The 14,810-nt window shown below is 42.8% G+C and overlaps 1 protein-coding gene across 4 annotated transcripts in view; it reads left to right on the forward strand.

The window, feature by feature from the left end:
- peak1 (pseudopodium-enriched atypical kinase 1) overlaps positions 1 to 14,810 on the forward strand; it is a 99,084-nt gene that overhangs the window by 14,677 nt on the left and 69,597 nt on the right. Inside the window, exons 1-2 of one of the 4 annotated variants that reach the window (XM_072672418.1) lie at positions 6,068 to 6,087; positions 6,190 to 6,271. The exons of 1 other annotated variant lie outside the window; for it this stretch is intronic. The gene's annotated coding sequence lies outside the window, so the exon portion shown is untranslated. Of the gene's footprint in view, positions 1 to 6,067; positions 6,088 to 6,189; positions 6,272 to 14,810 lie in introns of those variants that run through there. 2 more of the 4 variants (XM_072672417.1, XM_072672419.1) reach the window with 2 other exon arrangements.

A 14,810-nucleotide genomic window follows, 5' to 3' on the forward strand; every position in this document is an offset into this window, starting at 1 on the left:
ACTAGCTTATGCCAGCTGATTTATGTGACTGTGGGAAGGTTTTTACAGAGTCAGATAATAAAGCTCTAATTACGCTACATTTATTACACCAGAGCTTCCATAGTCTGTGAGCTGACATGCTATTCTTAAATGTGCAGATTTTTTTGTTTCACGTTTCCTCCAGGCAGATCCCCTCAGTTCAGTGTGTGGGGGGGGGGGGCTGTGATCGCTGTATTCTGCAGCTCCTGTTAGCCTCTCACTTATCTAAGGTCAGTGCTAATCACTCCTCGGGTATGCCATTCAGGGAGGTGACGTTTATTGTGCCGGCCTTTGGGGCTGTGCCTGGCTGTTCTGCGTTCGTGTGTGTGTGTATGAGGGGCTGTTAAAGACTTGGTAGTCTACCAAACTGTAATTACTGCCAGGGATAAACACATTGACTATTGCCACGGGTGGCTGCACTCACTGTGACTCTCTTTCCTTTGGACCCACTACAGTTCTACAGTGCAGGAGTACAGAGGCCGTACAGTTGGTGTTAATTATTCAACTTTTGCTGCTGTTGCCGATTTTAATGCCATGTTCTCTCTTTTAACACATTCATGTTCCAATTAGTCAGTACTGCATTATTATATCATCTCTGCCCTGCATGTAGAAAGATTTTAATTTCAAGTAATTTTTGGAGCGTATTTATTTATTTATTTATTTATCCCTCCGTTTTCTCCCAAGTTGGTACTGCCGAATAACCCACCTGTTCGTAATTCCCCCTAGCACTAGCAATGCTCCCAATACCGAGGGATAGGCGGCATTGCTTGCGATTGTAAATTACAACACCCAGGTCCCCCATAGTTTCTTTGGAGTGTTTCTATTGGTCTGTTCACCCCTAAAGTGTTGAGACCATGTAGCTAAAATCATTTAAAGAACAAGGATATTAAACTTTAATAAATGCTGCAGTGTACTCTTTGGTAGAGGCAGACTACTGATATGTGTCCAATAATCAGACACACCCCAGCAGCAGCTCTTGCTCAATATTTAACCAACCAGCTGTAAAAGTGTATTATTTCAATTGGTCAATCAGACTTTTCATATATCCAGATGTCTTTCTTCAATAGCTTTTCAATGGAAGCTATTCACACTTCCATTTGGGATTCATCTAATATTGGTGTTGAACGTGTTGGTTTCTGTCAAAGTTACCACTTATAACCACAGTGACCGCTCATGACCATCATCTACAACTTCAGTTGTATTAAATTGTATATTTCATTGGGGTGCAGGCACTGCAGGTCTTGAGGTCTTGTCCAGTAAAGAGCAAACAATGTCCTGGCACCAAAGTGGTGGAACGAGCTTCCCCAGTTGCTCGCTGTCTTCAACCACAGACTGAAGACCCACCTCCTCCGAGAATACTTGGGCGAATAGCAGAATGGTCACCTTACTGACTTGTGTTTAGTAATGTCTAAAGCTTAGAGGTATCTTTGAACTATTAGTCTATTCTAACTAGCTAAGGTTTTTCTTGGGTAAATAGCAAAGCACTTTGTAAGTCACTCTGGATTAAAAACGTCTGCTAAATGCCTTAAATGTAAATGTAAACAATGGCCAGTGTTTTTATAATAACCTCTATTTATCAAATATTTGGGCTGTCATTGAGAGATTTTGTAAATCTTGACCTTTTGACCTTGGTATAGTCAGCAACAGAAAGCAGATAAATGAGAAATTCCTTGAACGCAGTGCTATCTTCCATTTGCATAGTTGTTGAGTTTTCATGAGCGAAGTAAGAGCGATAGAGAGAGGGTCTGCCACAGTTCTCCAGTACTCATAGGGAATATCGGATATAAATATAGTAAGTGATGGTGTTTGCTTAGGGTGTGATGTCGTCATCATATTGGAACTTTTTCCGTTCTGCCTCTCATGGCAGGACAACGGATGACCTCATGAAGAATCTGAACTGGAATGTCTCTTGCCCCCCAAGCCCACCCTCCTCCCGCATGTGAAGGAAACATCACTATCATGATTATTTGTCCGCCCTGACTGACCGCTCATTTCCCTCTAATCGCCATGGAGACGGTGTGTCTTTTGTGCTTTGAAAGCTGAATTAGTGGAGTGTTTGGGTTGGCCCGACCAGCGCGGTCTGTCTGTCTCTGTTAAGCCCTGCTGTTTTCAGGTCACTCAGTGGCTCTCTCGCACTGCTGGCCTTACTCGGACTGCCCTTATCCCTCCTCCAAGCTTCTTCAGGCTTTGAACTAAGCCTCCTTGTGAAGTGAAGTGAAGTGAAGTAGTTAATAAGAAGTGAAGTGGTTAATATGAGGAAGAGGCTGATGTAGGTGTGTGAACGCTGTGAATACAGTACAATAGGAAGCGAAACGTGTGAAACGCACAGGACAAAAAGAGATTGTTGTTGTTTTTTTTTAATCGTTCCAACTTTCCAAAGACTATAAAGGTCACTGTGAACTTCAGGCTGCCGCACTGAGAGCTGGACTTGGCAGTGGGTAGAATGTGTTTGTGTTTGAGAAAATGTGTGTGTGTGTGTGTGTGTGTGTGTGTGTGTTGGGGAATGGCTGTTCATAGAACAGATTGTTCAACAAAGAGACAAAAAAGGAGTGTGTTGAGATGTTTTAACTCTTGGATCGGTGACAATACAGCTCGCTCTGCAGGAGTACAGGACTGTGTGTGTGTGTGCGTGTGTGTGTGTGTGTACGTACAGCAAGAGCAGCCAGATGGGAACAGAATGAGACATGCAGCCAGACTCCCCTGAGTGTGTTCAGAATGAAAACCAGGGAAGAGAGAGGCAGATTGGTGTAGTTTCTCCTCACAGTTCACTGCTCTTAAGGCTTTAAGACTGCAACTACAGATCACTTATTTAATCAATTAATCTATCGACTATTCGATTAATCTGCTCATTGGACCATTATGCCGTCTGCCCTTTCCTGTCACTTTGGGCCCTTTTACAGCTTGGTCTGTCCTAGTTATTACATAACGGCCTAACCGAACGTTGAACTAAATGTTGGTCTTGATTCATTTTTTGATTAACTGCCCAGCCCTCCGCTGTGACATTTTGATCATCTTCATGACCATTAGAAGATTGAGCGCTGTAAGGTACCACCTTATTAACTGACCAATGACATGCCTTGTCAGAACATGGGAAACGAAACCTGTGGAACCTCAGCAGTTTTCTCAGTTGTGGCATTATTTTGTATGCCAAACGCAATCTTTCCAAGAATTCTACTGAAGCCGTCAGTTGGATCTGACTCTGGATGTTTTTGAATCCCTTTTTTTTTTTGGAAATACCAAAATACATCGCCATGGCAACCTGCGCTGCATGCCTGTCCTGCTCCAGGACAGATCCAGGTCAGGATTTTGGATCTCTTAATTAGATTTGAAATCCCAAACCTAAGAGACTCTTGGAAATCTGAAATCCTGGCCAATCATCCAGAGTTAGATCCAGTCAAAAGTATCACTATACGTCTTGAGGAGAACCTGTATAAACTGGCTAGTTTGATGATTTTGTTTTTGCAGGGTTGTCTACACACACACACACACACACACACACACACACAGGCGTGCATGACCTGCCTTTCAGAATCCCTTTTCCTGAGTGTGTATCCAAGTTGTAGATGTTGTAGGCCGATCTTAGTGCGAGTAGGCTGGGAGAAGGGTCAGGTGGGTTTGTGTTAATTGCCTGTGTAGGATGTGAGTGTTAAATGTGTTTTCTTTGTAGCAGCAGATCAGAGCATTCTTACATAAGCCCCTCGCTCGCTCGCTCTCCCACCTGATCAGTAAAGTGTGAGCTATGAACATTATGACTTGAGGCCTCTCCAGCCTACAGGCTCTCGAGGTACGAGCGGAATAAAACCGCACCGCGTGGGAGACTAGTGTTTTTTCAGGCTAGTAAAAGTTTGACTGACGAGCATGCGGAGCCGTTTAGGACTCGGCTTCAGAAATGTCTTGGCCGTTAGTCACGGAGGAAACTGTCCCCTCCGAGGGGAAAAGGCATCGACTGCAGGGAGAGCGCAAGCGCGATGAGTGCCGTTTATTTCCCCTTCCTTCCTATCTGCTGCGAAGCTAATCATGCTGCAGTGAGAGAGATAGAGTTCCTCTCCCTTCCCGCGGAGTCTCAATAGGCTTCTGTCATGCCCATTAGAAAGAGGGGTGGGGATCAGCAAAATATGAGGGCGAGAGAGTGAGCGAGAGAGAGATATATGAGCACAGAAGGGAACATTGATGTGATCCACATTCAGAAGAGGACAGCTCGAGAGATTTGGAGGAAAAATGAAAGAGAGAGAGTAAGATGGGGAATGAACTCCTGAAGCTAATAGAAAATCTAATGCAAAAGCACAGAGGCTACGACGTGCTTCCCTGCATCCTGCTCCTCTACTGCCTAAACTTAAAGAACATGAACTTTAAATTAAGGGTCTGAGTTTGGTTCCACGCCTCAAAACATACATGAAAGAATTAGAATTGTTGGGATGCTTTTGTGCTTCGTGAAAGGGATTTATGATTTATATATCCTATATGATCAATACATCCTCTTCTTCCAACCCTAGTTGCTAAGCCTGCCTAGTCTGATTACAGCATGTTACACAATACTTTGCAGAGCGCTCACCATAGTTAGCACTTAGCTTGCTTTATTTAGATTGTGGGACTGATCTGAAACACTTGAGATTTGATCAGGAACACAGCCAATAGTTTTTGGCTGAATATATAATAGTAATTGTTAAATCAGTCGTAGTACGCACTGGCTGAATAATTCATAGAAGATACTGTGGGAATAATCATTTATAATATGTACTGAATAATTCATAATGATTCTAAACTTGATTTATAGTTGATGCTGAACAGTGCAGAGAAGGGGTATGGTTTGTACCTCTTTGTTCTGTATGAGTATGCTACAACGGTAATGTGTTATTTGAGTAGCAAAGTATAAGTGCTAGCATGGTCAGGGTGTTCATGAGTTGAAATAAGTGAAATACTTGTTCATTTTCAGTAGTTCCAAATTCAAAGATGAGAACAGTGAGGGATAAAGAATAAAGCATCGACTTACTTTATCGACTTATTGTTCGATACAAGGTTAAAATTACAATAATATAGTCCATCTCAGACTGCAATTTATCAAAAAACAGTTGTCTTTACACCACTTAGTCTGAGTCTTACTCACTATGTACATTAGTGGGAAAAGAGACAAGACTAGTTACCATAGTAATACTCCTAAAGTACTACAGTTCCCACAATATTTAGCTTAAGGTTCCTGCTTGTGGACTTAACATTTTTATCGTAATTGCATGTACCATGTGTTCCAAACTGTGACCCCCATTTGTGTGACCATTTGGTATGAATATATGTACAGTTAGACCTGTAATTTATAGGTGTTAATAAATAGTTCATAGTAGATACTGAATAATTCACAATGGTTAATTAACAATTCATAGTATAGACTGTGTGAGAAAGTGTTGTAGCCATTAATGAAGATTTTATATTGCATAATTCATAGTAGTTATTCATAATTATAGTTGAAGAATAATTTATAGTGGACTTAAGACAGAATAGTAAGTCTGCATTTTACACCACCTACCAGCGCGCACACACACACGTCTTTAACAGAATCCCCTCTAGCAGCTGACCACAGTGCAGCACCGAAGAGGAGAGGCCCCACAACACGAGGAGCTCTCTTAAAAAGGACATGTGAGAGAGAACTGAGAGTAAACAGTCTCTAAACAATTGGAGCTGAGAAACCAAGACCTTATATAGCATTACTTCTCGCTCTACATGTGTGTGTGTGTGTGTGTGTGTGTGTGTGTGTGTGTGTGTAGGGGTGTGTGAGCTGTGCCACAGAGAGTGAGTGGAGGACGCTCGTCTCAGATTGAGGTCACAGCAGCGGTTAACCTCGGCACCATCAGCATCATGACTCATCAATTTTATTGGAAATATGACTCATGAGATGCGAGACTAGAAAGGAACAAGCTGCATGTCCAGCACTGGCCTGCTGTGCTTCACGGCACAGTTGAGCAGGGAGAAGGCTAAGGCGCATCATGAAGTTATTAGGATTTATTCCTACTGGACTCTTCGCCACCGCAGTTTTGAAAGATGTGAAGCTGGGTCGATAGGATTCTATCTCCAGAGCATGTGAGGACATGGCCAGGAGTCTAGCACAAATGCTAGTGTTTCTTGTGTTCTCTCTCTTTTTCTCTCTTCTAGCCTTACACCTCTCTCCCTCTCCCTCTCCAGCAGTGAGGAGCAGTGTGCTTGTGACTTTCCGCTCCCAGTGATTTGAGCTCTCCGCAGTCCTAGAGTGTTAATCCAGCCTCAGGTGAGTGTAGAATGTCTACATGATCTCACGTTTGAAAAGGTTGTGTGTACTTATACAGTTAAAGCATCATTATGTGAGAATTCACATTTCTTGCTCCTGGGCTACCCCTATAGCCTTGAAGTGTAATTTGCCCTTTACGTCATTACGCAGCATTACACAGTTGTCATCATACGAGCGTAGTCCTGCCCGCTTCACCAGAGTTACATAGTGCAATGGGCTGAACCTGGAGTAGCATTGATAGAGATGCTGTTCTTTCTGTTTTACGTCCGTGAAGAATCATCAGATCTGTTTACACCTGGCGTTAACATAGATCAGATCATGTTTTAGATTTCACTAATTCACGTGACACACATTATGCACATTATGATCGAATTATGATTGGATCATTCAAACCACATTTCGGAGGTGGTCATAGACCGATCTTGTTTACATGTAACACAAGTGGCATGTTTTTTTTGTTTTTGTTTTGGTAATCAAATTCAGTCAGACAAGTGGAAATACGTAGAGGAAATAAAAAACTAAAACATTGAAGTGAAAGTAAAATCGAATCTCATCTGGTCAAACTGGGGGAGCATTTTAATGATGAGTGTAAACAGAATCCAGTCAGAGTAGATCCAGATACTATCCAGATACAAAACGCATGTTAATGCCTGGTTTAAACAGGCCCACAATGATTTTAAAGCTGTTATTTTAAGGTAAAAATGTTGCTTCATGCACGTTTTCATTCAGTTACAATGAATTAAGTTAGCATACAAAGTAGTGGTTCAACAGAGCGTAGATGATCCGTGATCTGTATGGGTCCATCCCCACAGAACTGCAGACTAATTGCCAGTTTAACCATTATAGTGTGGAATACAGTTTTACTGCCACTGTTACTGTTTATGAATACCTTGGAGAATAACTGAATCCTGATGCAGAGTTGCAGTGAAAAGATGCATACAGAACAGTTGTATATCGCATGAATGGAGCATATGGATGCATCTGTTGTGGTATGTAGGCATTGTGCCAGGAGGAAGCCATATGACTGGAGATGGAAGAATCAAACGGCTACTTATCCATGTCAGGCCATAGCAGACTTCTAACGCAGCACAAAAGTGATTGGTCTATTTTTTATATCCATACATTACTCATGGCCACACATTTGAAGGGACATTTGATCGGATCCGTCACTTCGTGAAGTTTTAATATTTCAGGGCAGTTCAGTTAATTTTCGTAGAAATAGAAGTTTCCTTGCTCTGAATAGATTTACAGATGCACGGTACCTGCCAATTGTTCTGCGTCAGCAACGTCAGCCCTTGTTGGCAAACATCACACTGAGGGTTGGGGGTGCATTAGGGGAGGCCCATCGTGCCCACTCAGAGAGAGCAAGGCCAGTTAAGCTCTCTCCGACTCCCAGCCACAGAAAGCTGTAGCATCACCAGTTATCGAACATGCAGTCTCTGGATCAAACTGGCAAACTGATGCGCTTAGACTGTTATGCCACCCAGTAACCTCACGAGTGGGGTTAACAGTTGACAGTAATGCATGTAACTATAACAAGATTTTCTTCTGAGTAATTTAATTTTATTTTTATTTTTACATAAGCTAGTAAAGAAAAAAAAATACAAGCTAAAAGCAATAAAATGCAACATACAAGATTGCACAGTTGTGTGTTGTATGTTGTGAGCATCTCTAATAACCTCAGATTATTAAGATGCTTTTTCTGTGGGTGTTTGGAGGAGTCAAGGCATTCTTAAACAATTTTGGTTAAGTAATGCATCCCAGACTTTAACCATGTCCCATCAAAGGGTCACCAATGTGTTTTTAATACTTCTTAATTTACGAAGCATTTTGCAGCCGCAGAGTGCAGCAACCCAAGCACAGTACTTTCTCACCGTCTTTCAGAGTGTGACCTAGCAGGAAGTCCACAGTGAGGTTCAGGATTCTGTGGGAGGCTGAGAAAATGACTTGGGAAATTAGTCTGAACTCCGGAAACGCAGCCAAACACAAACAAACACAACATATATGCAGGAATGCAGAGCAGCCTTGGATGTGTGGTTGCCTAGAGCTGGTCGGGATATGAGAGCTTAAATCCATCTTCCACAGCTGTGGACACGGCCAGACCTTCTCTCCAGTTTAGTCAGAACTGTTACTTGCTTCATTCTGTACTGCACTCTTTAAAATTATGGTGCTTCAGATTGTTCTTTGAGCGATGCCATAGAAGAACAGTGTGATCGAGATGAGCGAGAGTGTGAAGACCTTTTGAAGGTCTAAAAAAAAAAAAAACTTCTGTTGATGTAAAGAGCAAAAGTTTTAATATTTCAGGGCAGTTCAGTTAACTTTTGTAGAAATAGAAGTTTCCTTGCACTGAATACATTTACAGATGCACGGTACCTGCCAATTGTTCTACATCAGCAACGTCAGCCCTTGTTGGCAAACATCACACTGAGGGTTGGGGGTTCATTAGGGTTTGAAGGTGATTTTCCAAAGCAAAAGTGGATCTTCTGTGGATTCGCTTAAAAAACCTTTTGAAGTATCTTCATTTTTTAATAAATGGGTTAAAATAAAAGACGCAATGTAAAGTCTAAGTAATGGATTTCAATTCAATATACGTTTTTGTAAAATTCAGCGAATGATGGCTGTCCAGAATTGTGCCTTATTCTAAAATTCTAAGCTGAAACACTTCTGACAACTGAGATTTAAATGGGCGGAGCGAAACTCTCAGACTGGATAGGTATATTAGAGATATGTAAAAGGGTTAACTGTTGTTGTTGACACTCCATGCCCCATGTCCATAAGCCAGTGTCGAAAGGGTCAATCCTGTAGTACTGGTGAGATGCATTTGGACAGGCTGTATGGACAGAATGTTGCTGTGTGGATGTGGATGTGAGCAAACTTTGACATCTCGCTATACAGGAGAGTCTCTCACCTCCCAATTTTCTTGAAGAGTCTTTTAGAGATTGTTGTCTCTCTCTCTTTCTCCTACCACTTTCTTTGTCCAGACACCCACATTTATCTGGAAGAGTTTAGGAGAGAATTTGACTTTGTGACATAATTGGGCTGGATGCTGATTTGATGATAAGTGAGGTCATTATGGTGAAATTGCTCAGTAAACTCAAGAATGCAGCGCAGACATTATTTTCTTAAAAGCCACATCCTGCTAGCACACACACACACACACACACACACACAACCCACAGTGGCCCAAAGGCACATGAGAGAGAATCGGATACAGCATTACAAGTACACATATGGTCCACACATGAATGGCAGACTAATTAATTAGTCACCAAAACCCAGAGAGGGAGAGAGAGAGAGCGATGATTCTCATCCCTTTTGCTGGGATTGATTCAGCAATTCTTCCACCCCCTCACACACTCATCCACTCACACAGCATTTTCTGGTGCATTGTGTGCTTTTTTTTTTCCCTCTCGAGTAACGCTCGTGTACTGAAGGAATTTCTCATTTTTTTTTATTTTTACCCAATTTCCACCCCAATTTTAGTCTTTTTCTAGTTCCTAGGAGGTTGGACGTGTCTGTCACACACTGGCACCAATGCTGGGAGAATGAAAGTTGGCATGTTCTTCCTCAGAGGCACACAAAGCTCCACCACATCTCTTTGAACTGCTGCTTATGCTTTATCATTGGTGAGCTCAGCAGGCTTGAAGGAGAGCACTAACTACCAGTTCTATTACAGCAGACAAGCACCACATATAAAGGGACTACGGGAGGGAGTCTTCCTGCCCGAGAGAGGTTGAGTGAGGCCAGTTATGCTATCGGAGTCTCCCAGCTCTGGGTGGCTGTGGCTTTCCTGGGGAGCGAAGCAGCGATAGAGCCAGCGCTTATACGGCTGTCCCACTCGGGAGCCCCTGAAGGACAGTCTTCACTGCCCAACAGCTTGATCTTGTGGACCTTTTGTAGTCACCAGATGTGTGTTCTTGTATTATTAAGCACCACATAGGCCTAATGGAGAACAGCTCACATCTTCCTGTCTGGACAGACTGCCCTGCTGTGCATGAATTATACATGGGAATGATTGGTGGTGTTGATGTATTTGTATTCTGAACTTGGCTGAGTTGTTCGGTCCTGCTGGTCTGTGAGTGACCCTGAGAACCGCACCTGCTCCCTTATAGACAAACACACACATGCACAGCAAGGACTCTGTCTGGCAATCCATGATTTAGATTTTTTTCAAAATCGTCTTCATTCCCCGCTGCTCCATAGAGTTGTCTTGCTGTTTTCCAGGGCAGCACTTTTCCTGAAGCAGACGTGCTAAACTGCAGCACCACTAGAAGTGTGGGGTTAGCTGATGTGTCTTTGCTCCGTGGCATGGCAACAGAAACGATAAGACGAAGGGCAGAGAGGAGAAACTGGTTTACCCTCACACATTAAGCTCAAGCTTAAACTAAATTCAGTGAGATTCGCTGTTGAAAATCCTTTTAGCCCTGGGATGGGCGAATAGGCCTGAACTGTGCGTGGAATACAGACTCCAGAACCACAAGGGATCATCACGACTGCCCCACACAGCAGGTGTGTGTGTGTGCTTGAATAAGTATACATGTATAACTGCATATATATATGTGTATATACACAATGCAAGTCTTTCATACATCATGCTTAGATACATAACACAAGCTTGACTCAAACTGTAGAACATCAAATCCACCTGCATATCAACCAGGACTTATCTAGGACAAACATCCTGTTGATCCATCTGGGTGAGATTAGTAGCTGTTGAAGTACTGACGTTGCAGAACCAGTGTTTATTTACTTTGGGTATCCTGACCAATCACCATGTTTTTATGGGTGTTCTGCTAAGTCACGGTGTTCATATAATCCAACAAAGTAAATTCTTTTGGTCAAAACAGCATATTTTGTCCTTTTGTTCCCCAATTCTCTTCCCAATTTTTTATTCCCAATCCCACTAGTTAGGCCTCCTCCTATGACACGATGTAACCAGTACTCACAGGAAGAAGGCTAGCATATGCTTCCCTTGAGCCACGTGGTGCTAGATGCTAGATTATTATTTTTTTTTAATTTTATTTAAACATGCCACTAATACAATGTGATTAGACAGGTTAACACGCTTAGAGGAGAATACTAACTGCTAGTTCTGGCTAGCAGTGCACTTGGTGATGGGAGGAAGAAGGAAGGCTGTTTCAAGTAGCCTTAAAATAAGCAGATACAAAGTGGGGATTACCATCCTTTGCTCGGATGACACTAGAAAGATGTTGTGGCATAGACTGTGAAAGGTGTTCGTTGCAGAGGTTAACTGGCCCACAGTGGCACGTTGATTGCTCTGTACGAAGTTGTAGCTCCCCTATGCCATCAGTGGCCCATGGGGCACCACTGTTATGCCGTTGTGAGACACTCAGTGTGCGAGAAGTCCATTCTCAGTACACCTTCACTCCAGCGGTTCTTGAACATCCCGCAAAGTTGGCGGATTCCGAGATGCTACCACCCATCGTTCACTTCTCACGGTCAAGTCAGAATATTATGACCATCCCTGGTTTGGAACTACCTCTGCCTGGGACCCCTCAGTTGCGATTTGACTGATCTCTAAAAGGGTATAATAATAGGGTACTGGGCAAAGCTATTCCAATTGATGATATTAAATGGGATCATTTACTGTTTACTAATTTACTTTTCTTATTTGGAGAGTACGTTGGATTTGTTTTGTGTGTGTGTTTTTAATATTAAGGCTGGACTTTGTGAGTTCTCTCTTCTGCTTTGCGTTTGGGAAGAATCAGTTTCTCAGATTTTAGTTGGAGCTGCTCAGTGTGCTGTGGGAGTGAATGTGGGCCTCTGTGAAGAAGGCTAGAGTTACAATAGAGCGTCTAAAGCAGTGATAAAGAGAGGCATTGGACTGGCAGTGGGAGCTGTACATACTGAAGTTTGATTAGGTGGCTAAATTGAAGTGCAGAGAGGGTGACTGGATGGAGGAAAAGCATTAGAAGTTGAAGTTGTGGTATAGTGGTAAAACATCTGAAACCGCTGCATGCATAGATAATGTGTATACTGCACAAACTTCATATCACTGATTTCTCTTTGTATATCTTTCTAAATAGTTGGTGGTTAGTTGTCCAATATAGGGATTAAACCGAGATCTGGACTACAGTTTCAAAGGAAAAATCTCTATTCAGAATGCTGCATTATCCAGGACTAGGCTTAATCACTGTCTAACCAAAATGTATGAGCAACACAGTAGTGCCGGCATTTCCACATATTTCTGCAAGAAGGAGTACCTTTGAATTAATCTCTGTTTAGAAGATGACTGGGTCAAGGACTAGGCTTAATCCTGTCTTGGAAACAAACCCTTGTTGTCCAACCTCGAAGGAAGTAAATATCAAGATCATGATGCATTGAAATCTAAAACTGCTACCACTGAAACCTCTGCCAACAATCAGAACTATGTGAATCAAGGTGAATTATAACAGCGTAAAATGGGCAGGGTGGAGAGGGGTTTATGTAATGCGTTTTAATCATGAAGCTCAGTGAACCTTGAAAATCACAATCTCTAAAGCAGAGGTGCGCAACTCCAGTCCTACAGGGATATTCTCCAGCAAAGCTTGGCAGTTGCCCTACTCGAACAACTGTTTCAACTCATCAAAGTCTGAAAGTCTGTGTTTCTGAGTAGGGCAACTTTCAAACTTTGCTGGAGACCAGCCCTCCAAGACTGAAGCTTGTGCTTGTGCAGAGATTGTGGTTTTTTGAGCTTCACATTTTTAGAGAGCATAGGAGCTGCCATCAGGTGGTGATGCCAAAGCTATTTGTGGCTGGTAGTCCAAAAGAACAAAACTGGCATTGCGCTCTTTGGGTGGGTTGGATTGCCCTCCCTCTTCCCCATCATTGGGTACAATGCGAGCCAACACAGGTGTCTGTTAGCTGATGGCAGTTAGTATTCGCTAGTTAGTACAGGCCTCCAAGCGTGTTGTCCTATGATGTTCATATGCATTAGTGGCCAGATGTACTAGTGCACATGCTAGCTTTCACCCTTTCAGCACTGGGGGCGTTGTGTAGCTAAGAGGCTGGGAAATTACGTTAAATACATTAGAGACTGTTATTGAGTCACGGTTTTATCACACGTTCTTTTAGAGTGACACACTGCAGCTCTGATTGAGGGAATTATTACTGGAAAAAAAAAAAAAAAACAGCAGCAGTAAAACTGTATTTCACACAGTTATGGCCAAACTTCAGGTTCACGCGTCCTGAATCTGCTTTACCCACAATCAGTCAGTTCCAGTCTCCCGTACTCCATTCTCACACAGGCATGTGGAGATGTTTGACTAAGTAACCAAAACAAGACCTTTTCTGTCTCCATGTTGACAACATGGAGGCTGCAGAGAATGTAAGCACTGCGAGAGAAGATTCTAGAGCGCATTATATCCTGTAAACAGGTTACTGCTAGATGGAGGTCCTTAAGACTTCTTCTGTGAGGGCGGTGTGTGTGTGTGCGTGCAAGTAACTAAGATATTGAGCGACTGACTGGCAGCCAAAAGATCGTTCTGCCCCTCGCTTTCTCTCTCTTTCTTTTAGTAATGTATGATTGATGCTATGTGTATAGCAGATGATCCTTTAGAGCAGCCCTGCCTTTAGGCCGTTTATCATTCTGTCTAGGAACCCTCGGCCCTCTCCGTGTCTGAGCCACTCATCAGACTCAGGCCTACTGATGAGGGCAGACAAGCTAATCACTTTGTGTGTGTGTTTGAGAGAGTGAATGTGTGTGTGTGTTACTGAAGAGAGTCAGGGTTTTTTTTTTTTTTTTGTATGATTTTTCTCAGCTCGAGTTCTGTAGACTGCTCCGAGAGAGGTTTTCAGTGGAATTGGGATCTGTCAGTAAGAATATTGCATTGCGGAATCTGCTTTCATGTATGTGCTGGGGTGGCTGTGTCTAGCCTCATGCATATGTGTGCATGTGTGTTCTGGCTCTGCAGTAGCAGCAGCATTAGGCTCTGAGCTATCATAATATTTACTGAGTGGAGCTACTCTTACCAGCTCAGTGAGCACGCTGTGATCACGGACTGCCTGGAGGCCAGTGTGTTCGGTGTAATCCTCTACCTTTTGTTCATGTAAAGCTCTACTGCTGTCCCATACCAGGGATGCACTGCTGACATTTCAGCCAGGGAACGTAGTTGGCCAAAATTAGAACGAGGAAAAAAAGACGTTCAGCTGACTGAATACCTGCATACCGTGTCTGTTCCAGCTCTCTGAAGAGCACTTCTTTATTATTTTTTTTTTATTGTTGTTTATAGAACAGCACACACCACCACTTAAAAGTGCTCCTCTGACCTGTGCTACGAGCCTCAGTGTTTCTTAACCGCTTATTTAAGAGCACCATACATCATCACAGTTGCCCACTCCGTTATGTAAGGACAGCTGTGTAAAGTGAAGCACATTTCAAAACAGAAACAGGAGCTGCATCTCATTGTCGCCCTTTAACCCCCTTTTACCAAAGAATAGCCCCACCAGTTTGTATAGAAGTCCCTGTAGTCACTGAGTAATACATCTTAGTGTGTAATAAGCCTTGGAGTGTTAAAAGGGGGGAAACCAGCAGCACCAC

Source organism: Salminus brasiliensis, chromosome 2, assembly GCF_030463535.1.
Source record: "Salminus brasiliensis chromosome 2, fSalBra1.hap2, whole genome shotgun sequence".
Classification (NCBI taxonomy): Eukaryota; Metazoa; Chordata; class Actinopteri; order Characiformes; family Bryconidae; genus Salminus; species Salminus brasiliensis.